This window comes from Zingiber officinale, chromosome 7A, assembly GCF_018446385.1.
Source record: "Zingiber officinale cultivar Zhangliang chromosome 7A, Zo_v1.1, whole genome shotgun sequence".
NCBI lineage: Eukaryota > Viridiplantae > Streptophyta > Magnoliopsida > Zingiberales > Zingiberaceae > Zingiber > Zingiber officinale.
The window spans coordinates 43,899,353-43,917,833 of NC_055998.1; the positions used below are offsets into that span (position 1 = coordinate 43,899,353).

General features: G+C 45.7%; 1 non-coding gene across 1 annotated transcript; it reads left to right on the forward strand.

Annotated features, from left to right (window-relative positions):
- The first annotated feature begins 200 nt into the window (after positions 1 to 200).
- LOC122003283 lies at positions 201 to 306 on the forward strand. The gene has a single exon (XR_006117923.1). It is a non-coding gene; the product is annotated as a small nucleolar RNA R71 (small nucleolar RNA).
- The last annotated feature ends 18,175 nt before the right edge of the window (positions 307 to 18,481 follow it).

The following is an 18,481-nucleotide window of genomic DNA, read 5'->3' on the forward strand; positions in this document are numbered from 1 at the left end:
TTGTTATTGGGTTTATTGAAGGATGACCACCACTTCTTTCATTTGCCCATTGATGATGATTTTGTGCTACACTCTCTATGATTTCCTCAGCTTCATCCAAATTTTTATTCATGAGTGCTCCTCCAGCAGCTGAATCAAGGGACACTTTGGTATGATAATTAATACCATTATAGAAAGTATGCAACACTAACCATCTTTCCAAACCGTGGTGAGGGCATTGTCTGAGCATACTATTGTATCTATCCCAAGCTTCAAATAGAGATTCTGAGTCAGCTTGTTTGAAACTTGCAATCAAATTCCTCATATGAGCAGTTTTACTTGGGGGATAGAATTTATCAAGGAATTGTTGTTCACATTGTTCCCAAGTGGTGATATTATTGGGAGCCAAAGAATTCAACCATTGCTTGGCCCTATCTCTCAAAGAAAACCCAAATAATAATAACCGCACTGCTTCTGAAGGAACACCATTCATTTTCATTGTCCCACATATTTCATAAAAGACCTCTAAGTGTTGATTAGGGTCTTCATGTGGTCCTCCACCAAATTGATTTTGCTGCACCATGGAAATAATTGCAGGTTTGATCTCAAAATTATTTGCCTCCACTGAGGGTCTTGAAATACTAGATCGAAAACCCCTAGCATAAGGTGCTACATAATCCTTTAGTGGTCTATTAGCCACGTTCAAATGCTCTTGTTCTTCAATTTGTCTCTGCAGAATTCTTCTTCTATGAAATGTTCTATCAATTTCAGGGTCAAGAGGAAAAAATTCTCCTGCAAAGTTAGATCTTCGCATACACAAGAACAAGATTGCAATAGAAACTAAATCAAACAAAGAAATTAAAAACAGAGAAAGGTAAGATTGGAATGTTAGAAAACAAAAAACAAAAAATGCAGAATTAAAATTACTACAAAAGAATTTCCAAGAAGTTAGAAAGTATACAGGAAAATGAAAACAGAAAACTAGAGATTAGTTACAAATATGCAAATGAAAAGAAATAAAAATATTATGTTTAGTCTAACTCAATTGATAATCTCTAATGTTATAGCGCAGTCCCCGGTAGCGGTGCCAAAAACTTGTTCGCTCTCCGCAAATGTGCGAAAATGTCGCAAGTAATATAAAAGATTATCGTATCCACAGGGACTGGAATAAGCACTAGAAATATCTCAAAGCGAATTAGCTAAACAACTAATTAATTGGTTTCAAATGCTAAGGACGAAAAACAAATCTAAAATGAAAGATTAACAAACAAGAGTTTGGGGTTTGAGTTATGATAAAGGGAGGTTCTAGGAGTTTTGGTTTCTTTGTAAGATCTCTTGAATGTATATGGTTTACCACTTCTTATGTCTCAATTGTCTAATATCTGTAGAAGGTTGCTGGTTCTCTCTTGCAATAGATAACCGGCTTAGGACTAAAAAATGTACCTAAATGTGATCAATTAGATATGAACCTACGTTGTCCTTACACAGGATTGCACCTATTACTATGCTTCCCTCGGATATCAACATAGAAGTTCATAGCTTCTTAACCCATAAAGATACAAAGATTGAATCATAAAATCTATCCTACCCTCTTGAATATTCTCATTTCCCCTTCAAGGTTATCTCTCAAACGTCCTTACACGGGCTTGCACCTGTCACGTGGATCCCTCGAAAAATCGAGTGAGAGTTAATCTCTACAAAGTCTATAAGATATCCAAACAATCAATCAAGAATGAGAATTAAGCCCTAATCACAATTAATCATTCAAGATCCAATCGATACAAACCAAACATCATCATAGAAGCAAAGAAATGGCAAATCCACAAGAGTTTACATCAATTTATCTCACAAATACTCCCTCCATCCTAGAACAAAAAGATCTACTCCATAAAACGAAGAAAGAAAACCAAAGATAAGAAGATTACAAGCATTTCTTCAATCCCAATCCAAGAAGAGGAGAGAAAGAAAACTTATCTACAATAAAGCTCCATCTTAGGATCCAATCCTCGCTTCCGGAGTCGAATTCGCCAAGATCTCCCTTTAGATCGTCCAAAAATCCTCCCAAGAATGGGAGGAATCCACCAAATCTTGCTTTCTCCCAAAGGGGAGAAGATCCCCTTTCAAATCTTCAAAGAGGCTTTAAATAGAGAGGGCTTTCGAGAGCCACACGACCCCGAGGCATGGCCGTGTGAGGTTCACACGGCCAGAGCCTTTCCCCTCTCTGCCATCCATACACGGTCGTGTGGTGTACACGGCCGTGGACAACTCCCATCAAGACCTCCAAGCACGGCCGTGTAGATCCACACAGCCTGGACTGCCCCAGCTTCTGGAAACCTGGCACGGTCGTGTGGTGCACACGGCCAAAACAATTTTAAGTGCTGGAAACCCTGCACGGCCTTGTGATGCACACGGCCAGGGCCTTCTTGGTGTCTGGAAACCTTATACGGCCATGTAGATCCACACGGCCATATAAGGATTGAACTCTGATTTGTTTCAAAACTTGGCACGGCCGTGTGAGGTTCACACAGCCAGGCCAAGTTCCTTGTCTGTTTCTCCTGGATGACCACACGGCCAGAGCACTCCACCCAGGCAGGGCCGTGTGTGGCACACGGCCAAGTGCTTTCTCCAATGCTTAGCTCATAAGTTTGTCCAAGAATGCAAAATCTTAAACAAATTCGACTCTTGTGTACAAAAAATGCACAAAAAACAGATCTCCGAACAAAAAGTATAAATATGCTAAAATGAAAGCTGGAAGTATAAAAATGCATAGATTAAGCAAGCTCAAAGTATGTAAATGTGCATCAAAACATGCATAAAAGTATATAAAATCTACGCACATCACGCCGCCAACGCTAATCCTTTTTGTACACGATTTCCCATAAGAGCATGTCTCTCTGCTATAAGATGGCTTTAAGCGCTTTACCCCAAAAGATACTCGACATCTCTTTTCGATATTCCCTAGGAACACTCTCTTTATAAACCCTAAAGGCAGTCCGTAGTCATTGCCTTATGCTTTTCGACTGCCCTCGTCTCTGTGTTGCTTTGCCATCTCTGGTGTCCGACCCTTCCCCCTCTAGCCTATTCACGCCGAGTGCTCCTCTCCCTCTCGACTGATCTCTTCTCCAACCCTCCTTACCTTGATAATGGCTGACGGTAAGACCGCCCTTTGGTATTCGTGCTTCATTTCTGATATAGATGATCATGACCCATCTGTGATTCAATCGGACCTGCGACTTAGTGATGCCTATGAACTCAGAGTTCCTACGCCCCATGAACACCCCGCCAGCCCTCCTGAAGGCTTCATCACCATTTTTAGAGACCAGAATTTAGGAGGCCTTCGTTTTCCCATCCATCCTTTCATTTCCTCCCTAAGCGAATACTTTGGCATTTGCATCTCTCAATTTGCTCCCAACTTCTTCAGAGCGGTTTGCGGCACTGTCATTTTTTGTCGCGTATACCAACTTCCCCTGACCGTTCAGCTCTTCCATTATTTTTATTCTTTCAAACGTTCAGAGCTAAGAGTGTTTATGGTACAGGCTAGGCCTGACTATAAATTTTTTTCTGATATGCCCTCTTCCAACAAGGGGTGGAAATCCCGCATCTTCTTTGTTAGATTCCCCGAGCCCTTGGTCGGGCTGACCCAGTGGAGCTCGGACATCCCTTCCAACCTTCCTGTACATCAACACCAGCCTTCCTGTAACACCGCTTCAGAAAAACTTCAAGGCGTGAGCGTTAGCCTTTCTATATTACTGTTGGAAGACTTTTTGTATTTATTTGGGCTCAGCCCCGTTCGGGCCGACATAGAGGCTCCATTTGGTAAGACCCCGTTTTCCTCTCCGCTAATCTTCGCTAACTGAGGTATCTTTCTTTCTTATTGCAGAGGCTGCCATGCTCCGAGCATACTCCTCCGACGTAAAACGTCAATCTGTCTCCTACTTGAAAGCTTTAAGTGCGGAGCTTACTAAGGGTTTGGCAGTTTCTTCTCAGTCTGGCCCTTCTGCCTCACGGTCTGCTCCTTCTGCTCCACAGCCTATCCCCTTGGCGCCGATCCAGGAGGAAACTTCCTCGGCCCCTCCTCAGAATGTGGCCCCTGTAGAGGACCCGACCTTTGTGGTAGAAGACCTGGCTACTGTAGAGCAGGTCAAGGAAGAGCAGGCTGCCTCTCCCCCGCCGGCCAAACGTCTAAAGCTCCAGCGCAAAAGGAAGAGGGTTATTCCCACAACTCCGGCATCACCCCCGCCTCCTTCTGGCCGTCACTCCGTTGCTACTCCCTATTCTCCGGAAGCCAGGGTTGTTACTCCTGACCGGGAGATTGCTTTGGGGTCGGAGGTTCCCGTTATGTCGCCCCAGATATCTGCCCCGATCCCTAGTCTTGATCAGGCTTCCGGGCAAACCATTCTTCCTGCTACTGCTTCCTCTCCTGTGTAGGCCTCTCTTCCAGCCACTGCCCAGCCTGGGGGTTCTGCCCATTTATCCGCTGACCCCCCGATAACCGCTCCAGCCTCTACTTCTCGCTCTCGAAGGAAGATCCGCAAGAAGTATTCATTTACTGACTCTTGGCGCCTACCTTCTTCCACAAAGCTTGGTGCCGCCGAAGGAACTGCAGAAGAGGCCCCTCCCCCGGTTGCCCTGGTTGAATTAGAGGGCGACTTAGCGGCTTCCTGGCGCTCAGGCAATCGGAAGTTTTGGAAGAATCCCCCGATGATGGGGCTAGATCAAGCGGCTTGCCAGATGGTTTCTGTAAGTCTTCTTATCTCTATGCTCCTCTGCTGAAATCTTTTATAATTTTTCTTCCTATATCTAACGCAGGCCTGTTCCGCTAACCTAAGTGTCATTCAGTACACCTCCCACTTACAGAGGGAGAATGAAGTATTAAAGACTCGTTTTGAGGAATTAGAGTTGCCACTAACTCCCCGCGATCCCCTTAACCCGACTCCTGGAGACCTAGCGCATTATCTTCGATTGATTGGGGAGTCTGCAGAGTCTGTCCGCAACATTTCTCATGCGGCCTTTGACAAGATAAAGGCTTTGGAAGCGGCTCTGCAGACAAGCGAGGCCAAATTAGCTTCTGAAGTGGAGAGGCGTCGCTCTCTGGTGGTGGAACTGGACGCCAAGAACGCCCAACTGACGGGTCTGCAGGAAACCCGAGAGGCCCTTCAAAAGACTTTAACTGATGTCCAGGGTCAACTGGCCTCTAGTTCAGATCGGGAGAAGGCCCTTCGCAGCCAGTGGGAGGCTAGCCAAGCAACCATTAAATCAATGCAGGCCGACCTTCTGAAAGCTCAAGAAAATGTTTCTCAGGGTCAGAAAAATTTGACTTTAACCCGAGTTGATGCAGAAAGGGCCCGAGCTAATACGGAGAAGGTCCAGGCAGAGTTGACTGAGTACCAGGCGGGAGAAGTGGGCCGTCTACAAGCGTATAGGCAAGCGTACGTCTCCTCCCCCTTCTTCTTGAGGAAGATAGGGGGTTTGATGAATCTCATGCTCTGTTGTGGTGCGGGTGGCGGGGCTCGACAAATGTTTGAGCAGAATCTACTTCACGCTGCCCCCTCAGAGGACTTCTTAGATACCGCTCGCCTGATGAGAGAGATTCCAGACGGGTCGCTTCCCACCTTCAAGGATGATGACGACTTATTCCTCCTTCCTGAGCCTCCGGCTGATTCTATGTCTTGCCCCCCTGAGCCTCCTACTAACGATGATCCTGGATGTGATTCTTGATGCTGAATTTTTAATGTACACTTGAAGCTGTTAAATTTTAACTTGAACTAGTTGCTGTGTAATCATGGATTTGCCTTTTCTTTGCACTATTTGTCCCTCCTGTGACATGGCATGACCCTTGCTCCTTAATTTTCTCTGATGGTATGTTAGATTAACCTTCTTATCAATTGCGCCGTATATCTTTTGACCGATATGACCTGCGACCATGCGAACATGTGCTTTGGCTTCCTATTTGGTCCTCTTTGACCATGTCTGGAATCCCCTTTTTACTCCGACCTATTTTCCTTACTTTTTTCTGTGGACCACTTAACTTAGTTTAACCACTTGCTTGATTTGCCTTTATTTCCCGACCTGTTCGACTTGCTTTCCTTTGCTGACAGCTTCGGCTCGGTCATATTTTCCAATCTATTCTTTTATCTCTACTCCAGGTCAGGATAACTTCAGACTAGGAAAGTAGTTATCGGTTAAGCCCAGACCAGGAATGCGAAGGCACTTTTTTATAAGGCAACTGCTGTGCCCTTTCCCGAGATCCGTCTCCTCGTACTTTGCGCCGGTACTTTTCCAAATATACCCTTGACGTTATTTTCAAGGAAGATCTGTTGGTTCTCTTTGTTCCCGCCAATTATTTTAATCCGATGGATGGTAGTTTGACAAAATTGCCCCTCTACCTAGCGGCTATAAATATTCTCTCCTCACTTTCGGCTTCAGGCGTTTCATGTCCTTTTTTTCTTTCTTCTGCTTGAATCCCTCCTTACTTCCGATCCTCCTGCTTTTGCGTCGATAGCTTTCCGCTTGATCTTTCTCTCTTTTGTTCCTTTTTCTCATGGCCTCCCCCTCTTTTCTTCCTTCTTTGGCGGCGGTGTACTACCCTGGCTCGTCCATTTTCGATGAATTGGATCGGGATGACCTGCGCTATACTTACAGAGTCGAGGATAATGCGCATGTGGTCATTCCTACCGGGATACACCAATTCTTCAATCCTCCTGCTGGCTATTGCACCTTCTTTAAAGAGCAATTTGTGGCTAGCCTTCGTCTTCCTCTTCACCCTTTCTTTTCTGACATATGCCGCTACTTCCGGATTCCCCTGGGACAACTGACACCCAACTCTATAAGAATCCTATGTGGCTTTGTAGTGCTATGTGATGTGTGTGAACTATCCTGGTCCGCCCACCTATTCCATTGCTTCTTCACCCTCCGTCGCCAGGAAGAGGGCACATTCCGTTTTCAGCCCCGTCTTCGCATTGCTTTTTTCTCATCCCTTCCACCCTCCGACCCGAGCTAAAGGAACAAATTTTTCTTCATTAGCTTTCCTCACGAGGTGGAGTGGCCCCTGTGATGGCAACCGTTACTTCCCCCGTCTCCAGAACTAAGGGAATTTCACCTTGATACCTCCTACATAGAAGCCTCATCTGGTTTAGCCAGCTGGCAGCTGAATTTGACACGTCTCTTATCTAAAGAGTTGTTAGCTTATTTCCGCCTAAGTTATCTTACCCCTGAGACACCTCATTCCCTAGGTAAGCCTTCCTTTTAATTTTGTTGTCATTTCATAAGCATCTGTTTTTTCATACTACTGCTGACTTCCTACTTTATCCTGTACAGCTGAAGTCTTGACTCGCGCTTCAGAGGTTCAGCCTCTTTCTCTTTGCGATATGGAAATAATGAGGCGTGGCCGAGTTGTCTTGCAGAGAAGAGCATTCCCCCACTCATCTTCGACTTCAATCGGTGGGGCTTCCCCGGCCAATCCTCCACCCTGACCTATTCGACGAGGATCTTCTGGTGTCCGACCTGCCCCCTTGGCTTGCCCTACTCGCCCGCGGACTGCGCGTCCACCCCGGCCTGTCGGCCCTGTTAGGTCATGGGCTACGCCTACTGTTCATCCCCGACCTACAGATACAACCCGGCCAGCCACCTCGACGCCTCTTCAGTCCATGGATCCTGCCCAACCAATTTATATTCCTGGTCGCGGCCTTGGTAGAAGATTCGCCACTGTTCCTCAGGCAAGCCCTGCATTCAGAGAAGCTTCTCAGGCAGCTCGCCAGGCCCGCTGCGCAAATGATCGCTTGGGCCAGGATGCCCCTTCTTCCACTAGACGCAGGGCTTGGCCGCCTTCCGATAATTTTGACTCGGATAGCCAGCCGCTATCTCAGAGACGTCGACGCCGAGCCCCTCGTCCTGTGTCCGACTCAGGCTCGTCTGTAATGACTCGCCTCCTACTGACTAGGCTGTGAGGCCGATCGCTACATTATGCTGTGCTAAATTACTATTGCGGAAATCTGGATTTATTAAAATTTTACTAAACTGATTACTGTAAAATCTGAACTTAATATTCTAGGTGTACCTAGGAGTTGTACACATGCTAGGGAAGATAATCTATGCCTCTCGGATGTCCTGCTAGCTGTAATCAGACATTTCAATCGATCCATGAATCGATTGGGCTGTCGGATCGATCCAGTGATCGATCCAGCTTGATACTGGCACGGAGAAAAACTCTGGATCGGTCGGCTGACCGATCCATAAGCTATATGGCTTCTGTATGCGGCTGGATCAGTCTATCGACCGATCCAGGAGTCGGTCTGCAGGCCGATCCATACGTTCATCGGTAGACCGATCCAGTGGCTCACTGATCGGTCGGCTGACCGATCAGTGAGCTTCGGTACTCTCTGTTCGCAGACGCTAACTCTCTGTTCGCGACTGGATCGGTCAGCTGACCGATCCAGTGGCACAACTCCATTCTGATCGATCTGTAGATCGATCTGGGTTTCTGATTTCGAATCAGAACCCCTGATTTCAGCACTTGTTCGTGCCAAATCTCACACAACAATTATATAATGCATGGAGAACATTCTGATATCTATTAACTAGCATTCTAACATGATATAGTGCAAGGTTTATTAATTTACAGCATTTAAACCACTAGAAATGCGTAAAAGTATCTTAAGAAAAGAGACTAAGTTCTTAATTTGCTAAACTCCCTAAGGATCTTCGTTCCAGGTTCCTGCCACACACACCATCACTGCATTGACCTTCAGCTTCCTCTGCTAATCCATTTTTCCTTTACCTTTATCTGCAGTATAAGGAAAAAGTATCTATAAGCTTTAAGCTTAGTAAGAAACCATCTACCTCACAAAAACATGCAACGATGCAATCATGTTTTTAAAGAATGCTATTTAAAAACATGCACTGGATTTGTTAAAGCATGGCATACTGAAGTTACATGGCATAAAACTGAAGTTACATGGCATAAATACTGAAACATGGCATGCATAATAAAATCTAAGCATGGAGCTATCTCATGGTATCAACTAGGAGAACTAAACTGAAACTGAAACTAAAACTGAGCTAAAACTATATTCACATAACTAGATTACGAGTTTGAAAGCTATTATCATAATAAGTGAAAATAGTAATCATGCTGCTGTTTGGGCCCGACAACTGTACTTGCTGTGCGCGCATCCCTAACTAGACCCGGGTTTGCAAGTCCCGCATTTAGTAGGGTTTACTAGGTTATCTGAACCTAGGGACGACTGTGGGAGCCCAACCCAATGGATATCTAATCCTGTACAGTGCCACTGAAAATAAAATACTGAATATAGCTACTAATTGCTTATTTTGCTGTTTCTAGGTTATCTGAACCTAGAGCTAGGTTATCTAAACCTAGAGGCGACTGTGGGAGCCCACCCATTGGACCGTAGTCCCATGTAAGCTGAAACTAGACTAATATACTGATTTAAATGCTACTAATGCATTTAACTGAGCTGTTAAAAATATCTGAGGTGGTATTTAGCTACACAAATCATTTTGTCGAACACCTGGTATGCTCCAACTCTCCCCTCTAATAGGGAGACCACCTCTAGGCACCCGACAACGTCTAGAGCCTCCAACTGAAGGAGAACAACGTGTCTGGCCCATCTAGAGGTGCTCAACTAGATCCCTAATCTGTGAGGAGGGTTTAAACACACCCTGGGTGCCGAAAAATCTGCATATAGCTAAACTAAAGGCATGCAATCAAACGGAAGCTACTTATACTGCAGGTGAGAGGTTTCTTACCTCGTATGCTACTTTCCTTACAATTCTATTTGCTAGAATTCCGGTGGAGACGATCCTTTCGATGATCTTCTCGCGTCTATGCGTTCCCCTCGCGAAGAAGAGCGTCCTCGTGCCGGAGTTGTCACCGGAAGATGACCTTGGGGCCCTAGGGAGGGAACCCTAGGATTGGCGCCGAGAGGAAGAAGAAGAGGGAGAGGGTTGCGGTGAGGTTAGGTGGAGAATTGCCGAACCAAAAAAATAAACCAAACCCACTTAAATTTTCTATTTATATTAAGTGGGTAATTCGGCCCAACTTAAATATAAATATAATTGACTCCCTCTTCTGCTAGGGCTCCTGGTTAGCCGGATTCACTTAAGTCTTGGCTCGGCTAGAGGTCAGGGTTCGATTCCCGCTTAAGCTATTTTGTTTTTCTAATTATTTTTGCTACTTCCGCTACTCTAAAAATTTCGGAAAAATATCTAAAAATTCCAAAATAATTATAGAATATTTCTAATATAGTTTTGAGAATTTTCGGACGTTACAATCCCTCATACCTTATAAAAAGTTCGTCCTCAAACTTAGAATAATTCTGGGTACTTCTGTCTCATGCTGGCTTCTGTCTCCCAAGTTGCCTCTTCTGCTGTGTGACTGTGCCAAATAACCTTGACTAATGGTACTTCCTTGTTCCGCAATTTCTTAACTGCTCGGTCTATTATCTGAATAGGTCGACTGTCATAGCTGAGGTCTTCGCGGATCTGTACCGACTGGGGCTCAATCACCTGGGTGGCATCTGGGGTATGCTTCTTCAGCATAGAGACATGAAATACATTGTGGACGGCTGACATTTCCTGGGGTAGCTCTAGCTCATATGCTACCTTGCCCACTCTTCTGCTGATAAGGTATGGTCCCACATATCTGGGACTTAGCTTGCCCTTCTTCCCGAAACGCATTACTCCCTTCATGGGAGCTACTCTGAGGAACACTGAATCCCCAACTGAGAACTCTAAAGGTCTGCGCCGTGTATCAGCATAGCTTTTCTGGCGGCTCTGAGCTGTCTCTATCCTCTGGCGGATCTGCTGTATAGCTGCTGTGATATCTGCTACTAGATCTGTCTGAAGTTCTAGTTCTTTCTGTTCACCACTCTCATACCAGCAGATTGGAGATCTACACCTCCGCCCATAGAGAGCCTCGTAAGGTGCCATGCCGATAGTGGCCTGATAGCTGTTGTTGTATGCAAATTCTGCTAGACTCAGATATTTGCACCAACTTCCCTTGAAGTCTAGGGCACATGCTCGGAGCATATCCTTGAGTACCTGATTTACTCGCTCCGTCTGTCCATCTGTCTGCGGATGGAAGGCTGTGCTAAACTTTAATTTCGTGCCCAAAGCTGATTGTACACACTCCCAGAAGTGTGATGTGAACCTACTGTCTCTGTCTGAAATAATGGTTCGTGGGACTCCATGCAGTCTGACGATCTCCTTGAGATATAACTGAGCTAGCTGTTCCATGGAGTAGGATATCCTGATAGCTAAGAAGTGGGCTGATTTAGTCAACCTGCCGACTATTACCCAGATGGTATCAAAACCATTCGGGGTTCTAGGTAGTCCCACTATGAAATCCATAGAAATGTCTTCCCACTTCCATTCTGGTATCTGTATGGGCTGCAAAACTCCCCCTGGTCTCTGATGTTCTGCCTTAACCCTCTGACAGGTTAGGCAGGTGCTGACATATCGAGCGATGTCTCTCTTCATCCCAGGCCACCAAAAATGTTTCTTCAAGTCTTGGTACATTTTGGTGGAGCCAGGATGCATCGCATAGGGAGTCTTGTGAGCCTCATCTAGGATTTTCCTCTGTAGTTCCTCCTGATCCGGAACACATAGCCGGTCACCGAAATACAACACCCCGCTATCTGATATTCTGAACTCTCCACCTTCTGATTCTGCTAAACCTTGCTTGATCCTCTGAATTTCAGGATTCTGCTCCTGAGCTGTCTGGATGTCACCAAGCAAGGTAGACTCTAATGTCATAGTAGAGAGTTGTCCGACTATGAGTTCGAGACCGAAATCTGAGATCTCCTTCTGTAGGGGCGGTGACATGGCTGCTAGAGATAATAGGGTAGCGCTGGACTTTCTGCTGAGGGCGTCTGCTACCCTATTCGCTTTTCCTGGGTGGTAGAGGATATCTATGTCGTAGTCTTTGACCAGTTCTAGCCATCTGCGCTGTCGCATATTCAGATCCTTCTGAGTGAAGAAGTACTTCAGACTCTGATGATCTGTATACACTCTGCACTGAACTCCATACAAGTAATGTCTCCAAATTTTGAGAGCGAACACCACTGCTGCAAGCTCAAGGTCATGAGTAAGATAGTTCTTCTCATAATCCTTGAGTTGTCTGGAGGCATAGGCGATCACCTTGCCATCTTGCATCAGCACTGCTCCTAGTCCCAACTTCGAGGCATCACTATATATGTCAAAGCTATCTGCATTTTCTGGTAGAGTCAGAATAGGTGCACTGGTCAATCTTCTTTTCAGCTCGCTGAAACTGTTCTCACAGTCCTCTGTCCACTGAAATTTTCTGTTCTTTCTGGTAAGAGCTGTCAGTGGGGAGGCTATCCTGGAGAAGTCCTCTACGAACTTCCTGTAATAACCTGCTAATCCCAGAAAGCTTCTGATCTCACTAGCGTTCTTGGGTCTTTTCCAGTTGCTCACAGCTTCTATCTTACTGGGGTCTACCATGATACCATCCTTTGAGATGATGTGACCCAGGAAGGACACCTGATCTATCCAAAATTTACATTTGGTGAACTTTGCGTACAGCTGATTCTGCTGAAGGGTCTGCAATACTGTTTTCAGGTGCTCTGCGTGTTCTTCCTGAGTTCCTGAATAGATAAGAATATCATCGATGAACACGATGACAAACTTATCTAAATACTCCCTGAATACCCTGTTCATGAGATCCATGAAGGTAGCTGGAGCATTCGTCACGCCAAAGGGCATGACCACGAACTCGTAATGCCCGTATCTAGTCCTGAATGCTGTCTTTGGTATATCCCCTTCTTTAACCTTCACCTGATGATAACCTGATCTGAGGTCTATCTTAGAGAACACTGCTGCTCCCTTTAGCTGATCGAACAGGTCATCAATCCTGGGAAGAGGATACCTGTTCTTGATGGTGACTTGGTTCAGCGCTCGGTAGTCTATACACAGGCGCATGCTCCCATCCTTCTTCTTCACGAACAACACAGGTGCTCCCCATGGTGAGTGACTAGGGCGCATGAAGCCTTTGTCAAGCAGCTTCTGTAGTTGCTCATGAAGTTCCTTCAGTTCTGCTGGAGCCATGCGGTAAGGTGCTTTGGAGATAGGATTTGTACCGGGAATGAGCTCTATCTCAAATTCGATCTCCCTGTCTGGTGCTAGGCCTGGTAACTCTTCAGGGAAGACTGCTGGGTAGTCACATACGACTCGAACCTCTGCTAGCTGTTGGTCCTTGTCCTGACTGGTGCTGACTACGTGTGCTAAGAACCCCGTACATCCTGAATCCATCAACCTCTGTGCCTTCATAGCTGAGAGAAACTTCTTGGCCTTTCTCCTAGGTTCTCCGACGAATTCGAACTGTGCTTCCGCTTTAGGTTGGAATATGACTTTCTGTTTACGACACTCGATGGAGGCACCGTATTTGATCAAGAATTCCATCCCGAAGATAACGTCGTAGTCGGTCATATTAATCACTATCAGATCGCAAAAGAGCTCTCTGTCTGCTATAGTGAATGGGTTGCCCCAGTATCGAATAAGACAGTTGTACTTTGCTGTAAAATACTAATCTGACCTGTAACAACTGTCGAGGCATTTGCTGCGTCCTCTCTGGTGAGTGAGTAGATCCTCGCATTGGTCGTAGCTGGAGGGGCTTCTAATCTGCCCTGGCTGATATGTGGACCATCTAAAGCGGCCTGCATCTGATGTAACTGAGCTGGCTGGCCTCCATACTGAATCGGCTGTGGCTGAGGAAGACTAGTCTTGTTTGGACACTGCTTGGCCATATGCCCTTCCTGTCCGCATTCAAAGTATCCTCGTGTGCCCTTACGACAAACTCCAGGATGGAATTTCCCACAAGTAGCATACTTTGGATAACTGGGCTGCTTGCTGGCTGGCCCTCCTTGACCTTTAGCTTCTGAGAGGACTTGCTTATGCTGCTTGATGCTATTATGGTAATGCTCAGTGATTAGAGCATTGCTCACTAAATCTTCTGTGGTTTGTGGCCTATGAACGCCACCAGCCACGTTCATTGCTATTTCCGGCCTCAGCATCTTGAGCATCAACCGGATTCGTTCCCTTTCTGTGCTGACTAATTCAGGGCATAGACGAGCCAACCTATTGAATTTCTTCACGGCTTCCTCAACTGATAGGTTGCCCTGACGAAACTCAGTGAACTCGTCGTAGTGACGGTTTGTGACCCGCGTGTGAAAGAACTCCTCGAAGAATTCTTTCTCGAAGTCTGCCCATGTCATCTGACTTACTGGGCGCTTCGCTCTGATTCTATCCCACTACATACGTGCATCTCCTGTCAAACAGAAGGAGGCGCACTTCACCTTCCCGTGTTCTGGCCAGTCCAGAAGCTCCATCGTACTCTCCAGTGTTTTGAACCAGGCTTGTGCATCCCATGGTTCACTAGTGCCTGAGAAATTCTCGGGCTTGACTCTCTGCCACTGGATCAGATAGACTTCTCTCTTTGCCTCTACTGCTACTGGGGCTACTGGTGCTGTAGGCTGAACTGGTGGAACCTCTAAGACTACTGGTGTTGTTAAGTTTGGTTCCGGGGTGACTGTGGGAGTGTTCTGCTGACTAGCCTTTAAGGTGACTATTTCCTGTTGCTGTTCAGCTAGCTGCTGCTGTAACTGAGCCACTAGTGCTGTAAGGTCTGGGGGAGGCACTGAACTGCCTGCCTTATGCTGGGGCTCAGTAGCTGGTGCCCTTCTAACTGGGCGTCCTCATGCCATCTCTAGAGACATGGAGGACATACATGACTAACACAATCATAAGGGAATAACTATTGTTATCATGTTAACTACTATCATAAACAAGCATGCTTTAGTCATCCATAACAGAAAAGCAATAAACATACAAAGTGAGAGGTATTCTTACTTGGAAGCTGCAGGTACAATGCTGATGTGTGTGTAGGAAGTATGGAACACTGCTCTGATACCACTCTGTAACGACCCACCTCCTACTGACTAGGCTGTGAGGCCGATCACTACATTATGCTGTGCTAAATTACTATTGTGAAAATCTGGATTTATTAAAATTTTACTAAACTGATTACTGTAAAATCTGAACTTAATATTCTAGGTGTACCTAGGAGTTGTACACATGCTAGGGAAGATAATCTATGCCTCTCGGATGTCCTGCTAGTTGTAATCAGGCATTTCAATCGATCCATGAATCGATTGGGCTGTCGGATCGATCCAGTGATCGATCCAGCTTGATACTGGCACGGAGAAAAACTCTGGATCGGTCGGCTGACCGATCCACAAGCTATCTTGCTTCGATCTACCGACCGATCCAGGAGTACACATTGCTTCTGTATGCGGCTGGATAGGTCTACCGACCGATCCAGGAGTACACTGATCGATCGGTAGACCGATCCAGTGGCTCACTGATCGGTCGGCTGACCGATCAGTGAGCTTCGGTACTCTCTGTTTGCAGACGCTAACTCTTTGTTCGTGACTGGATCGGTCAGCTGACCGATCCAGTGGTACAACTCCATTCTGATCGATCTGTAGATCGATCTGGGTTTCTGATTTCGATTCAGAACCCCTGATTTCAGCACTTGTTCGTGTCAAATCTCACACAACAATTATATAATGCATGGAGAACGTTCTGATATCTATTAACTAGCATTCTAACATGATATAGTGCAAGGTTTATTAATTTACAGCATTTAAACCACTAGAAATGCGTAAAAGTATCTTAAGAAAAGAGACTAAGCTCTTAATTTGCTAAACTCCCTAAGGATCTTCGTTCCAGGTTCCTGCCACACACACCATCACTGCATTGACCTTCAGCTTCCTCTGCTAATCCATTTTCCCTTTACCTTTATCTGCAGTATAAGGAAAAAGTATCTGTAAGCTTTAAGCTTAGTAAGAAACCATCTACCTCACAAAAACATGCAACGATGCAATCATGTTTTTAAAGAATGCTATTTAAAAACATGCACTGGATTTGTTAAAGCATGGCATACTGAAGTTACATGGCATAAATACTGAAACATGGCATGCATAATAAAATCTAAGCATAGAGCTATCTCATGGTATCAACTAGGAGAACTAAACTGAAACTGAAACTGAGCTAAAACTATATTCACATAACTAGATTACGAGTTTGAAAGCTATTATCATAATAAGTGAAAATAGTAATCATGCTGCTGTTTGGGCCCGGCAACTGTACTTGCTGTGCGCGCATCTCTAACTAGACCCGGGTTTGCAAGTCCCGCATTTAGTAGGGTTTACTAGGTTATCTGAACCTAGGGACGACTGTGGGAGCCCAACCCAATGGATATCTAATCCTGTACAGTGCCACTGAAAATAAAATACTGAATATAGCTACTAATTGCTTATTTTGCTATTTCTCGGTTATCTGAACCTAGAGCTAGGTTATCTAAACCTAGAGGCGACTGTGGGAGCCCACCCATTGGATCGTAGTCCCATGTAAGCTGAAACTAGACTAATATACTGATTTAAATGCTACTAATGCATTTAACTGAGCTGTTAAAAATATCTGAGGTGGTATTTAGCTACACTAATCATTTTGTCGAACACCTGGTATGCTCCAACTCTCCCCTCTAATAGGGAGACCACCTCTAGGCACCCGACAACGTCTAGAGCCTCCAACTGAAGGAGAACAACGTGTCTAGCCCATCTAGAGGTGCTGAACTAGATCCCTAATCTGTGAGGAGGGTTTAAACACACCCTGGGTGCCGAAAAATCTGCATATAGCTAAACTAAAGGCATGCAATCAAACGGAAGCTACTTATACTGCAGGTGAGGGGTTTCTTACCTCGTATGCTAATTTCCTTACAATTCTATTCGCTAGAATTCCGGTGGAGACGATCCTTTCGACGATCTTCTCGCGTCTATGCGTTCCCCTCGCGAAGAAGAGCGTCCTCGTGCCGGAGTTATCACCGGAAGATGACCTTGGGGCCCTAGGGAGGGAACCCTAGGATTGGCGCCGAGAGGAAGAAGAAGAGGGAGAGGTGCGGCGTGAGGTTAGGGTGAGGAGGAGAAATTGCCGAACCAATTAAAAATAAACCAAACCCCACTTAAATTTTCTATTTATATTAAGTGGGTAACTCGGCCCAACTTAAATATAAATATAATTGACTCCCCTTTCTTTCAGCACGGCCCTGCTAGGTTCAACTGGTTACTTAAGCGGTCTAAAGGCTTAGCGGACCCGAGAGGTCCCGGGTTCGATTCCCGCTTAAGCTATTTTGCTTTTCTAATTATTTTTGCTACTTCCGCTACTCTAAAAATTCCGGAAAAATATCTTAAAATTCCAGAATAATTATAGAATATTTCTAATATAGTTTTGAGAATTTTCGGGCGTTACACCGTCCTCTATCCCTTCTCCTCCTCCAGTTGCAGCTGCCTCTCCTCCACCTCCCATTGTGACTCCGCCTCCTATCCCGAGCCAGGTAAATGATCCCCCTACTCCGTCTGATACTCAGGTCGAGCCTCCGTTGGCTCAACCTTTCACATCGCAGCAACCTCAGGGCGGCGAAGTTGGTCCCTCAAAACGCCCTTCACCAGCTACCCCACCACCAGAACCTTCTTAAGAGCCTCCTTCAGTTCCTTCTGGCTCAACTGCTGGGCCCTCAGTTCCTCTTGGATCAGTCACTGGGCCCTCAGAATCACCCCCGCTTACTCATTACTGTTATTGTACCACTACCCCTTCTGAGGAGAGGTTATGGTCACGAGCAGATGTTCCCACCAACTCCCTCAGGATAAAAGGTCGTCTGACCACTTTATGGGAAGAGAGCATACAGCACATTAACTCCTTGCCTCCCCCGGCCCAGATGGACAAATTCTCAGAGCTATATATCAAGGTAAACTTTGAAGATTTCCCAACTGTTATCTTTCCCACTCTTATAAGATATTTCCTGTATGTCCCAGGCTTGTGTAGAGTCTACGGCAGTGAACAATTCCTTCCACGCTATTCATTATCAGAATAAGATGCTGCGGGACCAGGTTATTGAACTGGAACTGCAATTGAATGACCCTATTCAGGCTAGCCATGCCCTGAGGGCCGAAATAAAAGATCTGACCAAGAAGACGAACAGTCTGGAAGTATCCCTAGCGCGGGCCAACCATGAACTTAGTGGTCTCCAGGAAAAGCAAAGCCGAGTCGATATTATGCACTAGCAGAGTATAGATCAACAAGCTTTAGAGCATCAACGAGCTATGGACCAATTGGCTCAAAAGCTGCGTGTCGTCGAGACTCTAGCATAGGAACAAGACAAGAAGTTGAAATCTCAGGAGGCTCAATTGACGTCCCAAGCAGCAGAACTATTAGCCGCCCGAAATGAATTGTCTCAGGCTCAGGCTATTGCAGAAGGGGCATCAACAGCTCTGGCTATTTACAAAGAGGGAGAGAACGATCGCTGTCAACAAAACCGTGCTCTGTACTTGCATTCTCCGTAATTCTGTACACAAGCTGGACAGCGTTTCTCCACGTCTGTTATCTATGGGGGGGCTCTGCGTCAACTTTA